We start from the raw sequence: 23,703 nt of genomic DNA on the forward strand, positions 1-23,703 counted from the left end.
ATAGCACCTGACTCGCGAAAATAAAAACCTCGCGAAATATTCGGCGTATACAGTACTTGCAGAATGAGGATCTGTAAAAAAAGAGGAATATATTATGAAATGTCACTAAGCATTGGGGCTAGCAAATCGAAGAGGTCAATAGTGAGGAATGAAACTGGACCAGGTGGAAGAGCCTTGCGGTCAGCATTTTGAAGGGGATATCCCTGACAGGCATTATACCCATCTTGTTGAGATGATTGCGGCTTTGCCTGATACGGCTCTTGGTGATTGCTCATATCTGTTGAGGCCTCACGACAGTTAATATACTTCCTCAGAGAAACAATTTCCTCAATTTAAGATATGCAAATTTCTCAAATGTTCCACCTTAATATTTCCAGGTATGGTAACATTCTTACATAAGTCCACCAATTTAAGAGATTTGTATCAAATTTTAATGCTGTTTTTTTTTTTTTTTGGGGGGGGGGGGAGGGGATTTTCTGGAAAGGTCTCTTCTGACATATGGTGTCAATATTCTTTGTATTTGTGATCTTATTAATTTCAAATTCAATGTATACATTTTTTTTTGATTTTTACATCAACTCTATATCTAACATAATATAAAGTTTTTGGTCTAAGGAATGACTGATTGCTGACTCCCCACCCCCCCCCCCCCAATCTAACAGACAATGTTATGTTCTACAATCAAGCGACAATTTCTTTTTTTGTCATCACTTACTAACTGTTGTTGTTTCCATGCCAATTTTTAAGAGATCAAACAAAGTCTCACACAAAAGAGTATAGCGCGAACAAGTTTGCATTGCCATAGTGGTAATTACAAAGCAATAACCTGCCCGTATGCATGACACAATAGCACGATCTCAAGCAATATCTAAGCTATTGTATAGCAAGCTATGTGTCATGTGTAAATGAGAAAACATCAAGATCAAACTTTGTATACACACTTTTAAATATAATTCTCATCACATGCTCAAATTATTTTTCCAAATCCCAACATGAAGAATCATTATTTGGTTCATAACTATAAAACTTAAAATGAAACTGCACAAAAATGTTACTTACATGCAAAACAAACAGAGATAGAATTGAAGTTTGTTATAAACTTCAGAAAAGCGATGAAAGTTTTGAATGGAATAAAATCCAATAGCATTTCATTTTGTTTTAGTGGGTCACCAAATTAGGGGCGCAGCTTTAACAGCACTGTGGACTCATCGCCGGCGAATATGGTGCATCACTTGTTTGACTGATTGCCACACTAAATCACTTTACAATGCTACAAAATATTGCAAAATGTGAAGGATAAAAGAAACGAGGTGTGTAATTTGTATTCAAATACTGAAGCAAAATTCATTGGGATATTTTCCAGAAATGCCATACCATCAATGAGTTTATCTCTCTTGAGTTCTACTCAGCCCTGAAGGACGATCTTTCCATTTCTTTGTCTGAGTCTCACAAGAATAATTTTCAGAATTTCTATCATCCTCAAAATATGTGTCGCGGACAATGGGATGCACATTTGTAAAAAGTGCATTTCATTAAATGGTATTACGTCTTCACTAAGAGCCACAACCTTAAAGAAGGGGGCCTTGAGGGGAATTAGGGAAAAATACGAAGACTATGATTGAGATCTATATAAGTTACAGGCAAATATGTTTCAGTAGGCTTCAGAATGGGTGTTAGATCACTTTAAACAGATATTAACTCATTAAATGATTATGAATAATCACTTTAAAAAATAAGAAAAATTAATGAAACAGATGAAACACAGTCCAGGAGTGAAGGGGAAACACAGAGAAGTCAATTTAAACATGAAAACGCAGAAATGAAAGAAGTGAGGAGTGTATATATATATATCCCACAAAGATAGCTTTACATTTCATTCATGCATGCAACAAAGCAATAGCAATGAACTAGTGTAATATTCACAAAACTGGACAAGTACTATGAAAGTTCAAACTACAATGAGCATCAGTAAATAATCCTACGAGTATTATCTTCTGATATCAAGGTAAATTGTTGTGGTCATGTGATTATGACATCTGTTGATTTATTACTCCAGATTCATAATAGTCATTAAAAAAAAAGCAATACCAGATTTCCTTTCCAAATGTCGTAATATCTTTATTTTGCGCATTCTCATAATACATAAGGAGAGTATGGTATTACATATCCACAAGGACAAAGGAAGTTGATTTTCTTTGTGAAATATCACATGCATGCCCAAAATGTTATTTTGGTCCTACAAACTACAGATTTTAGTAGCAGGGACATTAGAGTCATGTGAACAGTTATTTTGACGTCCCTGCATGGCGCCATGTCAGATGATAACATGACATTCAAACTGTCATAATCTTTCTCACATTTTCCCATTTTGGATGTGATTACCCATTATCTGTTGCTCAATTACCTTGTGTCTTCATTCCAAACAATGATCTCTGATATTTGTGGTTTTCTAATTTCACCATAAATAGACAAGTTAAGGAAAAGACCAGTTAAACTAGAAATGTCGCTTTGGCGACTGGTATGCCTCCGCCATAATGCATGATTTTCCCAATAGGTCTAGATAGTGCATGTGGACAATGTGCGATTACATTTTCACAAAATTGGCAAAATATTGAAATGACAAGTTTGTCACAAATGTGTTGAATGTTCATCTTCCTTGACCTAGGTTTAACTGGATGAATAGGAAAGCATGTATCTAGGGATTTAAGGACTTTAACTCGACTTTGACCCATTCATACATTTAGGCACTGAGTAATTTTCAAGGTACAGGTGTGGAGAAAAAGTGCAATTTCTGAATTGAATAGTAAATTGTTACCATTTTCAACTGGCCCTTGACCCTAAAATTCATAAGATAATCACTTTCAAGTAGAACATGCATAATATGTACTAAGTTTCAAGATAACTTGAGCCACTTCCGAGATATGGAGGAAAAAGTTAGTTCAGCACTTTCACTTGATCTTTGACCTTTTGACCTTTGAGGCAAAAAAAGAAGAAAAAAAAAACTTTCCAGAGAATTTCTATTAGGTTACACATGTATGCATACACCAAGTGTAAAAAAAAAATAACCCTGCTGGCATTGCATGATAGGAGGGAAATAGTAAAAAGTGTTGCACTTGACCTTTGACCCCTGACCTTTGACCCCATGAATCCTACATTCTCTAGATAATCACTTCCAGTCAGTATATGTATATACTATGTTCCATGAAGATACCTTGAACAATTTTCCAAGGTATGGAGAAAAAAAAAAGTTTTAATATTTTTACTTGACCTTTTGACCTTTGACCTTTGACCTCATGACCCAAACTTTCACCAGAGAATCTTAATTGGGTAATACATGTATACACTAAGTTTCAAGAAAATATCTTCAGGCATTCAATAGATATGGTGGAAATAGTGAAATTTTATGTATTTGACCCTGACCTTTTGACCTTTGACCTTTGACCTCATGACCCAAACTTTCACCAGAGAATCTTAATTGGGTAATACATGTATACACTAAGTTTCAAGAAAATATCTTCAGGCATTCAATAGATATGGTGGAAATAGTGAAATTTTATGTATTTGACCTTGACTTTTTGACCTTTGACCTTGAGCATGTGCACCCAAAAGTTGATAGGCACAACTTCACCCCCTAATACACATACATGCCAAGTTTCATTAGGATACCTCAACAGGTTTTGATAGTTACCTTGTCCACAAAATTCATTACGGACAGACGGAAGGACGGACGGACGGAAGGACGGACGGACGGACAGGACGGACGGACGGACGGACGGAAGGAAGGACGGACGGACGGATGGACGGACGGACGGACGGACAACCCGAAAACATAATGCCTCCGGCACCACTTCGTGGCGGAGGCATAAAAATGGGAGTAACTGAGGCTGTACAATGGGTAAGGGTTTACACTGATTAAAATTACTGCAGGTACTGATCTTGCATGAAAGTTTGTCTACAAACCAGGAACGCATGCCTCTACTTCATGTGGTTTGAAATCATTGCTCCAATCCGAGCAGTCACTGACCAGATGTAAGCCCCAGGATCAGGTACTGTAGAAGTGGAAATTTTCGCACATTTCGCGCAAAAAGAAACTAGAGTGAAAATAAAAGCATGCGAATATTTTTGCTTGCCATATGTTCTTTGACCTTTGACCATGCATGGAATTTTGGCCCAAGCCTGGCGCTGCTATCGTTCATAAAATAAACTCTTCGATCGGCACCAGGCCCGTGCCTGGCCCACGCATGGTTCACGCCTGGTGCTAGCTTACAGCAGCGTCAAAATAGCCCGTGCCAGGCCTGGCGCTGGCCACTTTGGACCAACCCATTCATAAACTCAAAATTTCATGACTTAGGAGTTACTGCATGAAGAGGGGTACTAGGGTGTATCCACATGCCGTAGGGTGTCCCCACTCGTAATTTAGCATTGTGTGGACATGATAGCTTCCGGGTCAATTTCTAGTGCTTGTTATGCACTAAGTCTGTATCATCACACTTGTCTGAATTATCCCAAGCGCTCCGTGATTTCTATTGGCTCTGTGGTTTAATCATCGAGTTGGACACTCGCTAAAAAGTTAAATCTTAAAAATTGGGTGTCATGTACACGTGCATTGTAGTTTAAAACTAAAACTACAAACTAATCATCCAAATTTAAAACTTCCAGTTAATCTGAATAGTTATGTTCAGACGGCAGGCCCTAACCTCAAGGTTAGGAAACCTCGAGGTTTAGCTCTTGCTCTCTAACTACGATGTGTGTCCACACGATGAATCTGCTTCCGGGTCAGCTTCTGCCCCCCACAACTACGAGTGGGTCCCACTCGATGTTTAACCCACAAAACCGGAAGTTTCAGCCCACACTGCTAACAAGGCGTCTATTTCTTCTTTAGTCCAACCCTGTCGGACTCGCTTACCGGTACTCTTTTTCCCACCGGCGGCATCAACTTCCTCTGTCATGGAATGCAGAGATAGCACTGCACTGATGACTTTATGCTTTATGAAGATATTCGTCGAAAACAATTTTTTAGCGTCAGAGAAGAATATAGAATACAGTAGCGAGTTCGGACGTTTTCAGTTTCAGAGATCAAGCGCATGGGAAGAAAAGATGATGTTGTTGTGATGTGCGTCATAGGTTTCTCACCTCGGGCGCACGTGTAGTGTATTTGTGGTGTATGTTTGGGAGGTTGACCCGGAAGCAGAGGGAAATTGTGGGGGCTGGAGTTCACGGCGAGGTCACTCTTAACTTCGAGTTCTTTGTTTTTTGTGTCCACACGGCGCTTAACTACGAGTGGGGACCCCCCACGGCTCGTGGTTAGAGCGCTAACCATAAGATTTCTCGTGGCTGGAAACATCGAGCAAACCTCGAGGTTTGCTAACTACGAGTGCGTCTTCACGGTCCCTAACTACAAGCTCTAACCTCGAAGTTTCCTAACCTCGAGGTTAAGGGCTCCCGTCTGAACGTAACTAATGATACAATGTACAAGACTTTGTGCGAACCTAGCCATTATGTTCTGGACATTTTTTCTTATGCTTCCTTAAATCTGTCTTCTAGGCAGTATTTAAACCAACTGATCTGATTGCAAATTCTTATCATTTGAGCATGTTTCATGACCAGAGACACTACACCTGACAGCTAAAAATAGAGATGCACAAACACAACCACACAATTACACACAACTTTGAAAAGTTGTGATACATAGGCGGACAGATATTGCATCCCTTGATAGGTCTAATCACCGCTGAGATGTATCAGGTAAATTATACACAATTGGGACACAAATTTGTGTCCACTGCGAAGGGGATGGACGTTTGTGTGGGCGAAGACAGGCAAGATATGAATATCTAACAACATTATCTGGCTTAATGGAAGTATTCCTGGGGGCAACACTGCCTGTCCAAATTGTCTTCATTTGCCAGATGGAAGGAAGTTGGGAAAAAAAAAAAAGATTACGAGAGAAAAGCTCACAATGGGGAAAACTATCAAGGAAAGACTCAAATCACGAATTCATAAAGAGGGATGAAACTTAAAGAGGACTCTGTAATTGCCATTTTGAGGAGCAGCTGGGTAAAGTGTAACCCACGGCAAGAAACGTTTGTTTGTTTCTGTTTTTATAGTTCCCCCCTGGCTACATAAAGCAGAATGTGTAGCATCCTTCCTCTCCCACCCCCCCTTGCAAGTTTGGTCACTGTCCTGGTTGACACTTACAAATTTCATTTCACAAGTGATGTGATTTCTTTGTCACTCACCTTGCCAATTCTACATGAAAAGAGAGTAACTTCCATGTACATGTCTTTCAACAACTGAAAAAAAAAGTATTTCTCGTTGGACAGAAGCATTTAAAATAAACATTGATAAAAGAGTGAAGTACTTCAAGAAAACATTAACAAAAAAATACTGATTCCCCTCCCTCCCCCATCCCCTTTTGAATATCACAGAAGGTCATTCACAGACGGTGGAGAAAGAAGAACTAGACAAAGAAATTGAGTCCTTCCAGCAAAATGCACTTGCACTGTAACGTCCTCTGCTAAATGGAGCACTACTGTTGTGACAACCTTAACACCTTGATGCACCCGGAATTCCTTGCTATCTGCTCGGATGCCTACAACGCAAATGAGGGCCAGAACAAAATTTTTTGGAGGAAACCACCTTCCTGAATGCAGAGAAAAGGGCAAGGAGAGGGGGAAATTTGGAGAGAAAGGAAGGAGAACAGGACAACAAGAATGAATGAGAGAGAAAGAAAGAGAAAGGGAAATAAACAGAGGAATGTCGAGAAAGACAAAGAGACAGTCAGTTAGACAGACAGACAGATAAATACAGAGATGAACAAGCAGAAGCAGGGAGAGGTATGAAGGACTGAACCCCCCCCCCCCCCAAAAAAAAAAAAGAAAAGAAAAGAAAAAGGGATAACAAAAAAGGATGCAAGATCCAATGAAATGATTTCAGCCATTTATTCCAGAAGTGACCATGATCAACATGCTGCTCTGTGAAGCAGAATGATTTGGTTAACCATATTATTTTCTCTTTACAGGACAAGTGGGCAAGACAGAAATCTAGAGAAGCTAGGAGGACGAAGCCATGATAAATTACCGTGGGTATACACCTAGCTGGGGAGCTGTTTACAGGTGTTGTAGCTCCCTGTCATACATGTATCTTGAATAATGAACAACGGATGTAAAAGACAAATAAGATGAAAGGAAAATTCGGAGCTTTCTTCTCACACTTACGGGCCACAATTACTTTGGATTGATGATACTTGCCATTCTTCACATTTCTTTGATGACTTCTTAACTTATTTGAATCGGATGGTGGAAGGAATTCCAACTCTGCCCCAGCTTAGAACCAAAGTCAAGTATGGGACTTTTGGGAGGTGATGACATCATAATCTCATTCTTCATAATATCAATATGTAATCAACACTGATATCTCTGTCTCATTAAAATGTAAATCTTCCTGTTTTACTTTGAATTAAATAAAACTTCCAATTCTGTTAGTTCCACTTTACCCTATGCACTGTGGCCAGTTTGAACATGGAGTGAAGTACAATACAATGCAACACAATTTATAATGACTTCCTCTTATATGACCTGATACTGTCAACAAGGAAACCATCCAAATTTTGGTGTGAAATTTTCAATTGATGCACACATTGATTTCACAAGGAATAAGATAACAGCCACTGTTCTCTTACCCCCCCCCCCACACACACACACTTTCCACTACCCATCTATCTATCCATCCATCCATCATCAATCCATCCATCCATCTATCCATGGAACAGGAGGCTAAGATGGATATGACACTGAAGGGGTTTCAGACTCATCAGAGAATGTGATTACATCTCTGAAATAAGTTTCCTAATGTCTTAAAGAGTCATCGAGTGTTCAGACACTGCGATGAGTCTGCTCCCTGGCTGTTGCCATGGTAACTGCAACAAATGACATTCCGTACAACAGCTGTGTGCAAATTCCATGGCCTGCCAAATCAAACATGGTACTCTCGACATGCTTATGTGCAAAAGTATGTATACGTATGCATGCTCCCCTGGCCAAAGTGAATACACGGTCACTTTAAGATCTATCTGTACCTTAATCACGCGAAAAGAGGTCAAACTGGTAAGAGTACGAACTTGCACCTGCTTTTGAGGAGAACTTGACTGGGAAACACTTTAAATCTTTCTGTCTTACACAAAACACTCTATCAGCATGAAGCCAGTTTGTATTCACGTTTATGAATACTTTCCCTGCAAATCTGAAACAGCTCTAAATTACCCAAGAGCAAAAAGAAAAAAAGAAGAAGAAAGAACAAAACAAAACAAAACTCAATACAGAGGATGAAAGATATGACCATAACTCATTACTGGTCTTGATTTAGGGCATGCCATAAAACCAGAAGCATTTCCTTTGGGGAAACTTGACAAGCACTGCCCAGAGGAAAGAGTATACGAGGTGAGGGAGGGGTTGGTTGTTTTATCATTATAATATTGGAAAACAGACTTATCATTTTTCTTCTTCTTTTTCTGTCTTCTTCATTGCCTTTGTTTTCTAGCCTTCTCCATTCTTCTTTTATTCCTCTTTATCCTCTATCTTCCTTCTTCTTCCCATCTCTTCCTATGCTCCTTCCTTATCTTTCTTTTCATCTTTATCGTACCTTCTCTTCCTTTTATTGTCTTCTTTGTTTTTTTTTTCTTTCTCCCTCTTTCTTTTTCTCCTGCTAGATAATATTTTCATTCTTCTGCCTTTTCCTGCATCACAGACCTGAGATATAACTGATTGCCATGAAAGATTTTTATGTTACCTTTCTATGTATTTCAAAATTGTCTGGAAACATATACGCCAGTGTTTGAGTGCTCTACAGCGAACTGAAATATACTGTACTGTACAGTGCTAGATTAGGATTGAAATGTTACTGCAAGAGCATCTTAACAGAAGGGTTGTCGTGGTAATGTCTGGGTAAACTGAAATAAGTGCTTTTATGTTGTGTTTGTCTGTTGTGAAATTGTTGTAAGTTGGACATTTTTTTTTCCTGTATTGTTCCAATGTTCTACTGTGTATGTATCGTTCCTGTATTTTTTGAAAATGCTTTTTATCAGGATGTGGAAAATAAATGAAATGAAATGAATGAAATAATGTCAGGGTAATTACCTCTGCTGCTAGCTAGGGTAGACTTTGGCAGAAGTTACCACGACAATGTCCGAGCAACATTTTGCTTGAACTATCCTAACTGTCAGGGTAAAAAAGATTGGCCAAACATTGTCGTGGTAACTCTGGTTTGAAAGGCTCCGTTAAAATAGTGCTTCAGAGTCACAAAGTAAACATTTGCAGACACATGTGATTTTTTTTTTTCAATTTTGCAAATATCTGCAATAAATAGTTGCCAGAATAAACATTTCCTTGGTGAGGTAATTCTGTGTAAAACTGCGGTTACACCATGTCCATAGTGTCCACGGCAGCCCCGTTTCAGGCCACCTAGGACAAAATGGGATGGACTTGAAACAACGCCTTAAAATGGGATAGGCAAACGCGACAGGCCGTGATTGCCGTGGATGCCATGTCAGATCTTTAGACTGTCAACAAAATTGTCATGGTATTCCTGGTGCTAATGATGAATCTTGTATGCAGCGATAAAATGGGGTGAACGTAACAAAACAGGGTGGCAAGTAATAGGCCATAACGAAACCTGGAGGTTGTCTGTAGCGGAACGTGACTGAAAATATTGATAGTCTAGTCTGACCAGACGCTATGAGAACAGCGTCGGACAGCAATATGTTCACCAGGGCGAGGACTGAATCGAAGAAGAATAGAATGCGAAGGGGGAAAAACAGGAGAATGTCACATCTACCCATGGCGAAACTCACCCAAATCCTTGTTCGCCCACAAAAATTTTCTCGCACGCTGGAAACTCCCCACATGCAACAAGCCCACGTAGCTTGCCCGGAAAGGTGTGACAGGGTCTAAACGTGGCTGCAGGCAAATAGGACTTGTGTGTGCAACTCCGGGCAACTACGGGTGAGATACGTGCTAGGTACTGTCATGTGTGGGTCATCTGCAGGGACCTTCAGGTAGCAAAAATTATTCTTTGCAAGTTGCACGCAAGACTTGCCCGGAAAGGTGTGACAGGACCTTTAAAAGTGAATTCCAGACCAGTTAAAAATTTGTCTGAAAAAAAAGAGTAAAATTATACAAGCACAACTGTGAAAACTTGATCAAAATCAGACTATAAGTTAGGAAATTAGTAGATTCCAAAGATTTGCAAATTTTTGGAAAACAATTCTTAAACATGAGAGTGTTAACATAAGAGTCTGTCACCATGTCATGGTTGAGTAAGCACACTTTAAAAATCATGCAAGAAATGTTAAAATGTACCGTTAATATACAATAAAGAATGACCTGTGAGTGACTTTTGAAAAGTGAAATTTTTGCCTTTGATGTTACCCACTCATGCATGGCTCACTGGATCAACTCCTTTTAAGGAAGTTACACAGTCAATCAATAAGTGAAAGAACAGTCTTGCTAAGTCAATTTACTTGCAACATTTTCAATCACAAGTTGTGCCAATTTGATGAAAGAGGGAGTTTCTTTTTGTTGTTGTTGTGTTTAGATGGCACAATGTGAAGCAAAGACAAAATCAACTCACTATTTGCCTATTCTTAAACAACTTTCTAGTGAAAATTAGCAAAATATCACAATTTCATAACTTCCCTAATTTGTATGCAATTTTGATCAAATTTTCACTGTTGCACCTGCGAAAATGTAATCTTTCCTTTCAGACTAACTTTTAACTGGACAGAATTTCCCTTTAAACTATGCAGAAAGTTGGGAATTTTTAAAACTCTTCTATATATCCATTGACGTGAAAGCAGACCCCAACAAATTTGTGTATTCTGATGAGAATATTTTACAATACAAACTGCAGCCATAACATTTGACCTTAAGTTGACGCTTGTCCACCATCGATGAAAATTTGCTAGTAAATGTCACATTATGTTGTAAATCAGGAGTATGCTATGCTGTGCTGATGCCTTGCAGAAACAATGTGGAGCAATGATACCAGGCGTTACATCTGCCAGAAGCACTCGCTACTGATGAGAAAGGGGGTAAATCATTGCAAAACGCATGGAAGCTCCCAGACCCCCATATTTGCGATTTTTCAGACTCGGTGTGAAAGGGGACCATCACGGTGCGCGTAGCGCCAGCACCTCGCATACAAGGACACATAACGACTGCACATGCTCGTAAGTTTGCACCCTACACTTGCATATCATATAGCCCAAGTATGATTTATGCACCTGCAGTAAAATGGAAGTGCGTGATTAATAAACTTTAAAGGACATTTCTCCCAGGTGTGGTTCTTCACTGTGAGGAGCATTTTTTTCTTGCTGATGGTTTGGGGGGGGGGGGGGGAGGAAGACAAATGAGAACTACCATAACATCAGCTTTCCTTATTTACAGCCTTTGAATAACTATGGAACGGTGCTGGTAACTTACTGTCATGCTGTTATTTTCGTGAGGGTTTAATTTTTGCAAATTTCGCAAATCACTGTTGGACTGCATATTCAACAACACGCAAAAATATCACCATGCTCTGAGATGATAGTGCACTTACAATAGCTTCAGTGTCGATTCACAAAAACAACATCTCACAGAAATGTATGTGACCTCCTCATTCCCCAAATTATCTGTATCCCCAAAAAATAACAGCTTATACAGTAACAGAAGATCCCTATGTTTTAGTGTAGATGACGGTTCATCATAGGAGTAAGTGTGTTACAAAAAGTAAAAACAAAACCAACTTTCGATGACATTTTGCAAAGCAGGTATGCCTATGGGGTTGCACTAATCTATTTATCATCATGCTTGAAATATAGAACAGAAATTTGTGGAAAAAAATCCCAACCCTGTACAAGCCTAATGACAAACTTGTTAAACCTTCATGCACATGCAAAAAGAATACAGGGGTGTACAGACAGAGAGTTAGAGAAACAGGAGAGGAAAATAGAACAATTATCAATATCATCAAGAAAGCATACCAACTGGCATGAAACCAAAGCAGATGAATTAGAAGAGACAATGAAAGAAAAATTAGATATTTGCATCCAACTCAAGAGCTCTCTTTTTCACACCAAAACTTTGGTATGATCACTGCCAAGTCATCTCTGTTGATGCAAAATTCTGCCTAACTCTAGGACAAGGCATGAAATATGGATGATTGATATCCGCACTGGCTCATGTGACTAAAAATAGCAATATGACTACACTGTGGGCCATAGAAACCACAACCTTGGATCATTCCAGGTTTGACTGACACAAAACAAGATTTATTATGTTACCTGTCTGGACTCTTTCTATCTTTACTTTTTTATTTCAACATGTGTGTATGTGGGTGGGTGTGTGTGTATGGGGGGGGGGGTTAAAGGAAATATCTTTCTGAGATGATTATTGGTTGTTTATACGCTTGAGAGAAATGATTGCAATTTAGTAAACAGAGAACAGAGAAGACTTGTAAGAGTCAAACTATCAGACTCCACAAATGAAACTTCATAAATCATATGAGGCATTCTAAACATGCCTCATATTTTGAGGAGATAACTGGAGGCCCTTCTGTTTGACCTCATCCCCAGCTCCCATTAAAGGGAAATTTCCCTAAAACATATATACTGTATATATAATTACATTATATAAATCTATCAGGGCTTAACACTAACTTTTTCTATAGTGGCTCATTCAGGTCCATTTGGGCCACTAAGATCTTTGAATTTGAACATTTGGTGGCCTGTAAAAACAGAAATGTAGTGGGCCAAAAAAGAAAGAAATACAAAGATCACTTCTTATTTTAGCTACCTGATCGAGTCACCAAAAGATAGCCTTTTTGGAAAATTGGTGGCCTGACATCAATTTATAGTGGCCCTGGGCCTCCGGGCCACAGCTAATGTTGTGCCCTATATATGGATTCTACAAATACAGTGAATATATATTTTTTCCTCATCATGAATACTATATAAAAAGACATCATCCATTAGAAATCTTAACTGAAATCGATACTTTCCTAACCAAGTCTATTTCCATTGATCATAAGTAATCAGATCACGAAACGAAAAGTAGCAGTCCATCAATATTTTAATTTCATGTTTTAACTGTTCAGTCATCTAAAAACTGACAGCCTGAGGCAATGTCTATATCCTTTTAAATTCTTTAACAAGATGAACAGGCCTATGTGGCATACATTCTAACTAAACTTTATTGTTAATCATATACATTTTTTTCATACAAAAGAAATCTCAATGACTTTGACTGTTTTCCTTTAATTCTTTCAAATAAACAGACACGTTTTTGGTATCAGAGCATGAATGCGAAACAGGAAGGCAGCAAAAATATGAGCAGCATAAATCTGCCCGAGATTTACGACCCTTTTATGGTCCAGGAATGGCTAGCACCAGTAACCCTGAGGAAGAAGGGAGGGGGAAAGGTGGGAAATCATTATACCAAGATGAAGATACACATTTTCCCCTCATATGGTGCTATCTTGTCTCAACTTCAGACATGTTCAGAAAGTTCTGCTTCACAGCAGTGAGATGGCCTCCTTGTTCTGTCATGTACAACCATCCCCCCCCCCCCCCCCAGCTCAGCAGATCTCACTTCAACATAGAGGGCAGCATTGTAGTTTGAGAGTAAGTCACTTCCACACAAACAGACAAATTAACTTGCTGAAAGTATTTTCACCTTAATGACATTATCTGGCTTAAAGTGAAAGTCCAATTAATTAATGATGGTATCAAATATCATCCATGATGATAACAGCAGCAACAAATGATGCCATCATGATATTCATAGTAATAATAACAATAACAACACACAGCACTAGCACAAGATGTTCACGTGGAATAATTTATTGGATTTTGATCTGACTACTCTCATTTTGAGCCTTTGCCTCATGACAAAGTGTCAAATCTTCATCATGGCTGTACATATTTTGATTTTCACACAGCCATCCAAAATCTCTTTGTTAATTTCACAAAACATTCCTAACTGGCATAAAACGACCAGTACACTTTAACCTTCTCTAGACATTTTCTTTTTTCTTTCCTGCTTTTTCCAGAAAGCCTTCATGTTCATTTTTATATCAGAAATATTCAATTGCAAAGAATGGCAAGTAGAGAGCACTGTCTGTACTGGGGAAAATGAACATTGAAGTATCCCTGTCATGTTAGGCACATTTTTTGCTGGGAAATATTAAAACAGCAAAATTGTCATATTTGATCTTTCAATTTACATTGCAACAAAAACTTGCATTATCACTACGTTTGAGGAATTTTTTGAGCTATTTACCACTTTAGTGTTCACATTCAATTGGCTTGGTGGCCTGCATGCAAACTACAGTCAATTGGTTCACAATAGCCCTCATTGGCTAATTGTCCACTTTTAGGCACAATTATTCCTTTACAACCTTTGCCATAATGTTGCAAGTTTCCTATTAAACTGTTAATTTGCAGTGTCAGTATGAATGGGCCTTCATTCTGAGCTTACTTTGTACCACACATTGGTATTTATAATGTTTAACACAATGTCACTTACAAACTGATTAGTTTCAACTTTAATTAACCATCTTTTTGCATGTTCTAATACCTTAAAGGACAAGTTCACCTTCATTAACATAAGGATTGAGAGAATGTAGCAATATTAGTAGAACACATCATTGAAAGTTTGAGGAAAATCGCACAATTCGTTCAAAAGTTATGAATTTTTGAAGTTTTTGTGCAGTCACCGCTGGATGAGAAGACTACTGCAGTGTATGATGTCACATGCATACAACAATATTATAAGGAAAATACAAAGAGAATTTCACAAAATTTTATCTTTTGAAAAAAGTACAAATTCCCTTGACTCGTTCCTGACATATGTTATGGGTAATATTATTCCCATTGCCTTTAGAAAGAGGCAAGTCAAGTGCTCTTTTATTATGCGAAAAAAGTGAAAATTTGTTGAATTTTCTTTACATTTTCTTTATACTGTTGTACTCATATGACATCACGAGCCTTAGTAGTCTCCTCATCCAGCGGTTCCAACACAAAAGTTTTAAAAATTCATAACTTTTGCATCGATTGTCCATTTTTCCTCAAACTGTCACTGATGTGTTCTACTATTATTGCTGCATTCTCTCAATCCTTATGTGAACGAAGGTGAACTTGTCCTTTAACATCATGGGAATAATAAATACAAGTCAAAATTAGAAGAAAATAAAAACATTTTTCCCATGGCACATAAATCTTCCAAGAGTCAAAACTGAAGAATACTTATGGAACTCACATCCTGTGAAGCAGTGAAGCTGCGCCACAGAACAAATCATAGTTCAGAATTTTTCGTTTGTTTCTTTCAGATTGCTACACACACACAAAAAAAAAAAAAAAAATCAGTACCTATGTCAGAATAAGACCAGAAGATTATTTCTCCTGCTCTATTGAGCTTGAATAGTAATGTCTTTACACATATTACTATGAAGCAATCAAATGGTGTGGTAAAACAAGACCATTTACTACATGAGCTTGGCCATGAAATAAATTTGTTTGACAAGTCTAAAACAACCTTTTCTTCTTTGGTAATCTGTCTATGACTTGCTTTAATAATATACCACAGCAAATTTGGAGTCCTCACACTTCCTATCTCAAAGTTTCATCTCAGTCTTCAATTTGATAGCTTTATCCGGATCTGCTGTTTTGAACAGCTTTTCTGTTCTATGGCTGCACTATTTGTTTATAAGTCTGATAAAAACCCATTGAAAACCTACTGAAAGTTGACATATTTTATTTCTTTTGTTTGCAGAATTCAATAATCAATTACAAGAATTATTCATGGATTCAGATGGATAGAAAGCAATGAGGGAGAAGAGCAAGGTATTTAAAATCTAATAAGAAACATTTAGCAAAACCTTTAATAACATCAATCTACAAAACTAAATGGTCCATTTGTATCATTTGTATAAACCCTCTCAAATGGCTTGGAATAATTACATAGGGGCATTTTGAATATGAATAAAACATCGAGATGGAATTTTCAGACATCTAATCAAGGGCTTTAATTTGATTGCCAGTGTAACACGTTGTGTTCATTTTCTGAGGCAATTCTTTGCGTGGACAAGGCGGATATAAAGGCAGAGTAAGGTAAATCATTAGCTAACTCTCTCATTACCTATCAAAGCACGTCTGTCACCAAGACCGCTTCAGAAACGTCAATCATGTGAAAAGTCGTGATAAAAACCCGACGAGACATAATGTGCGACCAGAGACACATACGGTGGAAAAGGGGGAATATTCTGCCACTTGAAATTGAATTATCGGTTTAAATTCACTACCTCAAGACATTATTGAATTATTATGCCTAAATATTCAATTGCCAAAATATCAAATTATATATGCCTAAATATCTCGGTATTGCAGCTAAACCGAATCATACGCATCACGGACTGTGTGAATTTTACGGATCTGAGATGGCGCTACAGAAACAGCTCTGTCTTTAACTGTCCTAATCAAATTGTGTCATGGGGTAACGCCTCTTGCAGATGAAATTCTTCCCTCCCCCCCCCCCCTCACCTTTTCTGTTTCTCTTTTCTGTAGAAAGAGGAAACAGAATGAAATGAGAGTTGGTTTTCTTGGTTGGAGCTCTAAACCAATCACACACATGGGTATCCCTTGAACCTGCGTGAAAATTTTTGAAGGTAGGCATAAGTGTAGTGCTCATGGTCTGTGCAAATTCTGCAGCGAGGAAAATAGAAAATTACCACCTCACCTGTGCAAAGAATTCCTTGTTTTTCCCCTCCTCCCTATACCTGCATTCTTCCACTTACGTACCTTCCCTTTTTTCTCTGTTGTTGTTGTTGTTTCTTTTTGGTCCATCAGAGGGTGAAGCAATGGTCATGAGAGCGAATCAAATTTGATTATCCGCAGTGTATAACTCGATAAATGATGCACACAGTCGCACCCTCCCCTGCGATTGATCGGGTCTCCCTGAAAATATGAATAGTTATGAAGCGGCGATAATCACTGAGAGACCCTTGAACTGCCTGCCTATCCGGGAGAGGAAATGAGTTCTGTGGTGGTAGGAGGCGCTGTGTGGGTCACAAAGTTCCGGCACATTCTTCTAACTCCTTCACCTCCCTCTACCCTACCTAATTTTTAAATCAGATTCCAAATCCCATTTCCTTTCCAAAATGTGATATTGAATGTGTTGCATGCTCCTGAGCAATATACCTTGTTTACCCATACAATACAGCAAATAGGAAATGGAGAGGTTCCTAGCCCCTAAAATCAACCATATGAATAAAGAGAATTCCATAAATTTTATTCCAATATCTATTAAATTTCACAGATATAACATTGAATTAAAGCTATTTCATATGCTATGCATCAGTTCTCATAGTTTGGAAAATATTATTTCACAACTACTGACCCCTGAAGAAAACTTCAACTCCTACCCCCCTCCCCATTTTTTCATCATTCCATACTATCTTACGGAAAATTTTCATTTTGCTTAAAATGTCACTGTATCCAAATCAATGAAATTCTTGCATTAAGTTGTTACACCCATGATTTTTCAAAATGGCTGGTACTAAAACACTCATTAATTCAGTACTTATTTCCATTAACAGGGCAATTTGTCAAATGTCACTTTTGTTTTTATCATAGTTAAAAATGTTGTGTTCTCAATTAGATGTTCTTGAAGTTGTATTTTTTTTTAAAGAAATATTGATCACCAGGTACAATCAACTGGCTGAGGGTAAAATGAGCCTGCTTCTTCTATCCAGCCATGCAGTTCAACCAAAAGGATGCAGAATTGCAGATAAAAATAAAGGGCTCTGGATAAGTTTTTAAAGCACTTCTTTCACAGACAGAAAGCTGAACAATTATCACAGCTATAATCTAATATTGCCTGTTCTCATACTTCGCGACTCCTCTTTTCAGGCCTTTTATTTCAAAAACATTGAACACAACGAGCAACAATAACATTGTTCCTCCAGCTCATGTACATATCAAGTAATACGTCTTTGTACTGAAATGATTCAATAGTGTTCCCATTGTTACAGCAGATGGTTTAGCAATTCTGTCATCACTGACCAATCTGAATCTACCAAACTCAAATTATATCCTTGGTAAAGAGAAGGTCTGCTGTCCAAAGACAGCCTCCAAGCAGGATCAATTAAGTTGCCTGTAGCCACATTCTTTCTTCCTTTGTTTCTTTCGTTGTTTCTTTTTCTTTGATTGCTCGGATGAAATTCCATGTTGCCAGGCAACAATAATGTATGTCAACACATCAATCAGCCTCTACACATGTCAGCCATGAGTGAAGGATTAAAGATGTGTGATGCACAAATGGGGGCAGAGGAGGGACAATGACAAGAATGGGAAACAGATAGAAAAGGAGGAGGAAGAGAAGGAGGAGGAGGAGGAGGAGGAGGAGGAAGATTAAGAGGAGTAAGAACCATGAAAGAGTTCAGGCAACTTTGGTGTGAATTAATCTACTATGTAGGAAGGATGTCCTAATCACCACTTTAATAATATATCCCTTCTATCCCACTCCTCCAGGGATGCAGGGCAACTCTCCCCCTTTTCAGACGCAAGCTAGCTTATACCAAAACTCGATAAAGAAACGACGTATAAAGAATCATCGTACAGCCGATAGATCGTTCAGACGCTAATTTCGACCATTCCAGAGAAACATCGTATAGATGTGCAGTTTCTCACTGCGCATGTTGTTATGATCATGAGTGACAGGTACAAGGTCATCTTTCGTGCTCGCTCCCATTAAGCCCCGCCCAGTCATACCGTTCTATGGTCGCCATACGTTCAGACACACAATGCACACGATGGAATGCTGATTCGTTATCGAGTTCTAGTTCGAAACGATGCTCTGACCGTCATTTCGTTATACGTCGTTTCGTTAGTCAGCGTTCAGACGTATAAATTCATCGTATAGCTATAACGTTTTGGTATAGCTATACCGTTCTAGTATAAATTTTTTGCATCTGAATGCCTGTCTGTGACAATCCTCGCTTCACCATGCCTTGATTCCTGGGAACAGCAGTGCTAGGAAAATGTCAACATATCTCCAGCCTTGGGTTGAAATGAGTCCAGAGGAAGGGCCAGAGGTGCCCGAGTTCCAGTTCCAGTCATAAATGTTTTCTCTCACTGCTTCTTGTTCTCAACTTTCTTTCTCTCATTGATTTGAGCTGTCCCACTCTTCCTTTTAGCTCTTGTCCGTGATGATCTGGCGCGGTGCATGTGGGTGATGACACATTTCATCACGCAAGGGAGAGGAAGGAAAGTGACATGATAATATAGCGGCTATCCTTGGGAGCTGATATGGCCAGTGGTTGTAGAAGTGTTTAAAGATTCCCGCATGTCAGATGACAGAAAGCCCGAGTGATGACAGGCAGGTATTGTCATGACTGGCCATCACACTCCTCTCATGCTCCTAACAAATCTTCCTCAATTTTGTTTCAAACTAATACTTATCATTGCTGAATGCATGCACCTTGAACAGTACATCCTGTGTTTACCAGAGGGAACAAATTGGCACAGAAGACTGGGCTAAGGACACCATTCCTGAATGGATGATCTTGAGTTCAAATCCTGCCAGGGAAGACATCCCTGCACAAGATACGTACACACTACTGTAAAACCAGAAATTTTTGCATGCATGATAGAAACTTTCATGAATTTTGCGAGGAGCCAAGATGCGCAAAAGTGCTTTTCTACACAATGCATCGAATGCCAGTGGCAATTTACGAAAGTTTCATGCCGTGAAAAAGGCCATCAGCTCCAATTTGCAAAAGTTTCATGCCATAGTTCTGGTTTTACAGTTTGTGTCAATTGGTGTCACTGAAAAAAAAAATTATACAAATTGCAATGATTTCCCCCCTCTCTCTATCCACTTCTATGTACATTCTTATGACACCCTCTCAAACAAAATGTCGCATGAACAAAACATGAATACTGGTACCTCTAGAGACCCCTGCTGTACAGACACTTTCAACTTTGACTGGAAAGGAAAAGTTGCTGCAACAAATGTTGCTAGGCTTGACTTCTCTATTACAATCATCCTGACGATGACATCAAGGAGAAAAATATCACATATATGTAATGATTAAATGTTAATTGCTTAGGGGCCTCCATGCACCTAACTTTCTAGTAAAGGCTTTGAAAAATAAACCAAGAAGTGCCGTTACAGGACTGTATTTGTGGGCTTTGCTTCATAGAGGCTTGTTCTTCAAATATTCAGCTCCATGAGCATTCTCATTTACTGCAAACAAACTGCTAAAATTTGCACTCAAAGAGCCTGATCTGTCTTACTCCCGAACACTACTGTCACAGCTCAACTGAGGCAGGCCAACAAAAGTCGGAGGAGTGAGCATGGACTGATTTCTTACTCCACATTGTGGGCTCTCTGCGTAGTCAATTCTCCTGTGATGGGAATAGCAATAATGCATAAACTCTGCTCTGCTGGACTACCAAAGTCCTTCCAAAAACCAAACCAGGTCAGTCTCACTCCCTAGAGATCTCTGTCTTTCAATGTCTGATCAGCATAAGAAACACACACATACACTGAGACAGACAAGTGGAGCGTGGCGGCATAGAAGTCTTTTCATGCAGATGTGAAAATTTCACAATTGTCTTAATTTAAACACATTTTTAGAGTATATACCTATATCAATATTTTCTGTAGAAAAGATTTTTAAATGACAATTTATTTTCAAAGAAACCACAGCGGAGAAGCACTGTAAAGTGAAACAGAACTGTAAAAGTTGTTTTGATTTTATAATAAAAGTCATTTTGAATTTTAATAACTACTTGGCACTAAATCAAACCTTCCAAGTATGTGGTCCTAGCATGCATTCAATTTCATGCAAAGAGCATATAACTGGGACACCCCCTCCCCACTCTGCATCCAGCTCAAAAGGAGAGAAAAGGGTTTTCTTCCTTTTAATATGTTTCATTCTGCTAAGTTTCTTCAGCAAACACTACGTGTCAGGCATTAATACTTGATCAAATCTCTCCCAAAGTCTTTCTCTTTTTTATGTACAGGAATTTGCAAGACAAAATGTACAACTGCCATCCCGCTTTATCCTGAAATCTTTTATTGGACACATGCTAAAATCCACCAATCATTATCTAATCAGAGCAGCTGAATGGCCACTGACAGTTAAGAGTTCGTCATTTGAAAGGAAAGTATCCATAAACCTGTTGCACACAATAACAGAGGAGTACCTCCATCCATTTCCTACTCTTTTCTTCGCCCCCACCCCACCCCCATCCACCAAACCACACACACACACACACACAAACACACACACAATTTCCTTCTCCATCTCTCCGTCTCTACTTTTTCATTCCTGGAGACGGCATCCGACAACCTGCATCTTCAAATCGCGTTCACGTCACAGTTAGTTAACACAAAGATGAGGCAGGTAGGGGCAGGAAGACAGCAGACTCTGGGATTGATAGGAAAAATTAATGACCGAGACGATCTGGAAGCATCCAAATCACATCCCATCCTCCGGTCTCCTGTCCTTCCTCTTTCTCCTGATAGCCCAACAATTATATTCCCCAAAATGTATCAGGCCTTGGACAGCCATTACTGGAGGGGAGCTGTAATGAAAGGGAAAGATACGGACCGAAGAAAATAAAAACAAAACAAAACTAAGAAGAAAGGGTCCAGATAGCGCATAAGTTGCCCTTAATGGAAAGTGAGCATCCAAATACTTAGCCAGCCATTTGTGCATGTTTTCATTAAAAACAAAATGAGAGATAGATAGAGAAAGGGAGAGTAGGAAAGAAAGTGAGAGAAGGAAAAGAGAACAGGACAAACTTCCAAATTATTGCCACTTTTGCTTGCATTCCAGAGATCCTTTTACAACACATTAAGAACAGCTTTTGTCCTTACATCAGAAGTATATTGATTATTAAGACTGAGTCATATAACCTTCAGATTTACGTTTGCACTTTTTGCACAAATTGTAATCAGATAAAATGCTATATTCTGTTTCATGGCAAATGTATATTGTCAATTCCTCTTTGTCCAATGAATGACCTAGAAAAAACTGACAACAAATTTCACATTTTAAACTACAATTTATTATCAGAATCCTAAAAACAATGCCACATCCACTATGATTTGTATTCATTTACTTCTTCTTTTGTTCTGGGTGATATCAAAGTTATCTTTAATATAAACTCTGATGTAAAGTCAAATCAATTTACAGATTCTGGTACAAAAAGGTTTTGTCACCTATGATACTCCTAATAAATCCATGGAGAACATGTCCAAGTCACATCAATACAGCAGTATGACCACTATGCATTTAACATCTGAGGTTATGAGTTTTTACTGGACATTTCAAACAATTCACTCTATAGGACCCTAATATATCTCTACATCACTCAACATCTTCTTGGTAGATTTGTGATTTCAAAGTTTTCCAGAATCAAAGAACAGTTCCATTTTTTTTTTTTGGGGGGGGGGGAGGGGTAACATTTTAAATAAAAGAAAATGTAGATTTACATTTATATTAATTCTTATCATCCTGCACAAAACTAAGACTACATACAGGCACAGATACAGCAATAAATTTAGCTGTAGAGGCCTTATTGCTCAGTGGCAGAACTTCTCTTTTTTGGCTATCCTCCTTGTGTAGCAGATTGGCGTCTTTCCTTTCTGATCCCTGCCCCCCCCCCCCCAAAAAAAAAAGAAAAAGAAAAAAAAAAAGAAACTAGAAATGTCGCTTTGGCGACTGGTATGCCTCCGCCATAATGCATGATTTTCCCAATAGGTCTAAATAGTACATGTGGACACTGTGTGATTACATTTTCACAAAATTGGCCAAATATTGGAATGACAAGTTTGTCACAAATGTGTTGAATGTTCACCTTCCTTGACGTAGGTTTAATTGGATGAATAGGAGAGCATGTATCTAGGGATTTAAGGACTTTAACTTGACTTTGACCCATTCATACATTTAGGCATTGAGTAATTTTCAAGGTACAGGTGTGGAGAAAAAGTGCAATTTCTGAATTGAATAGTAAATTGTTACCATTTTCATCTGGCCCTTGACCCTAAAATTCATAAGATAATTACTTTCAGGTAGAACATGCATAATATGTACTAAGTTTCAAGGTAACTTGAGCCACTTCCGAGATATGGAGGAAAAAGTTAGTTCAGCACTTTCACTTGATCTTTGACCTTTTGACCTTTGAGGCAAAAAGAGAAAAAAAAAAACTTTCCAGAGAATTTCTATTAGGTTACACACGCATACACCAAGTGTAAAAAAATAACCCTGCTGGCATTGTATAAATGTGAGGGTAATAGTAAAATTTTGAAGTCTTGCACTTGACCTTTGACCCCTGACCTTTGACCCCATGAACCCTACATTCTCTAGATAATCACTTCCAGTCAGTACATGTATATACTATGTTCCATGAAGATACCTTGAACAATTTTCCAAGGTACGGAGAAAAAAAAAGAAGTTTTAATATTTTTACATGACCTTTTGACCTTTGACCTTTGACCTCATGACCCAAACTTTCACCAGAGAATCTTAATTGGGTAATACATGTATACACTAAGTTTCAAGAAAATCTCTTCAGGCATTCAATAGATATGGTAGAAATAGTGAAATTTTATGTATTTGACCCTGACCTTTTGACCTTTGACCTTTAACCTCATGACC

The 23,703-nt window shown here is 38.5% G+C and overlaps 1 protein-coding gene across 1 annotated transcript in view; it reads right to left on the minus strand.

Moving 5' to 3' along the window:
* Positions 1-23,703, minus strand: part of LOC140232544 (uncharacterized) — a 93,849-nt gene that overhangs the window by 45,691 nt on the left and 24,455 nt on the right. The window lies entirely within an intron of this gene.

The sequence above is a fragment of the Diadema setosum genome, chromosome 9 (genome assembly GCF_964275005.1).
Source record: "Diadema setosum chromosome 9, eeDiaSeto1, whole genome shotgun sequence".
Taxonomy (NCBI): Eukaryota; Metazoa; Echinodermata; class Echinoidea; order Diadematoida; family Diadematidae; genus Diadema; species Diadema setosum.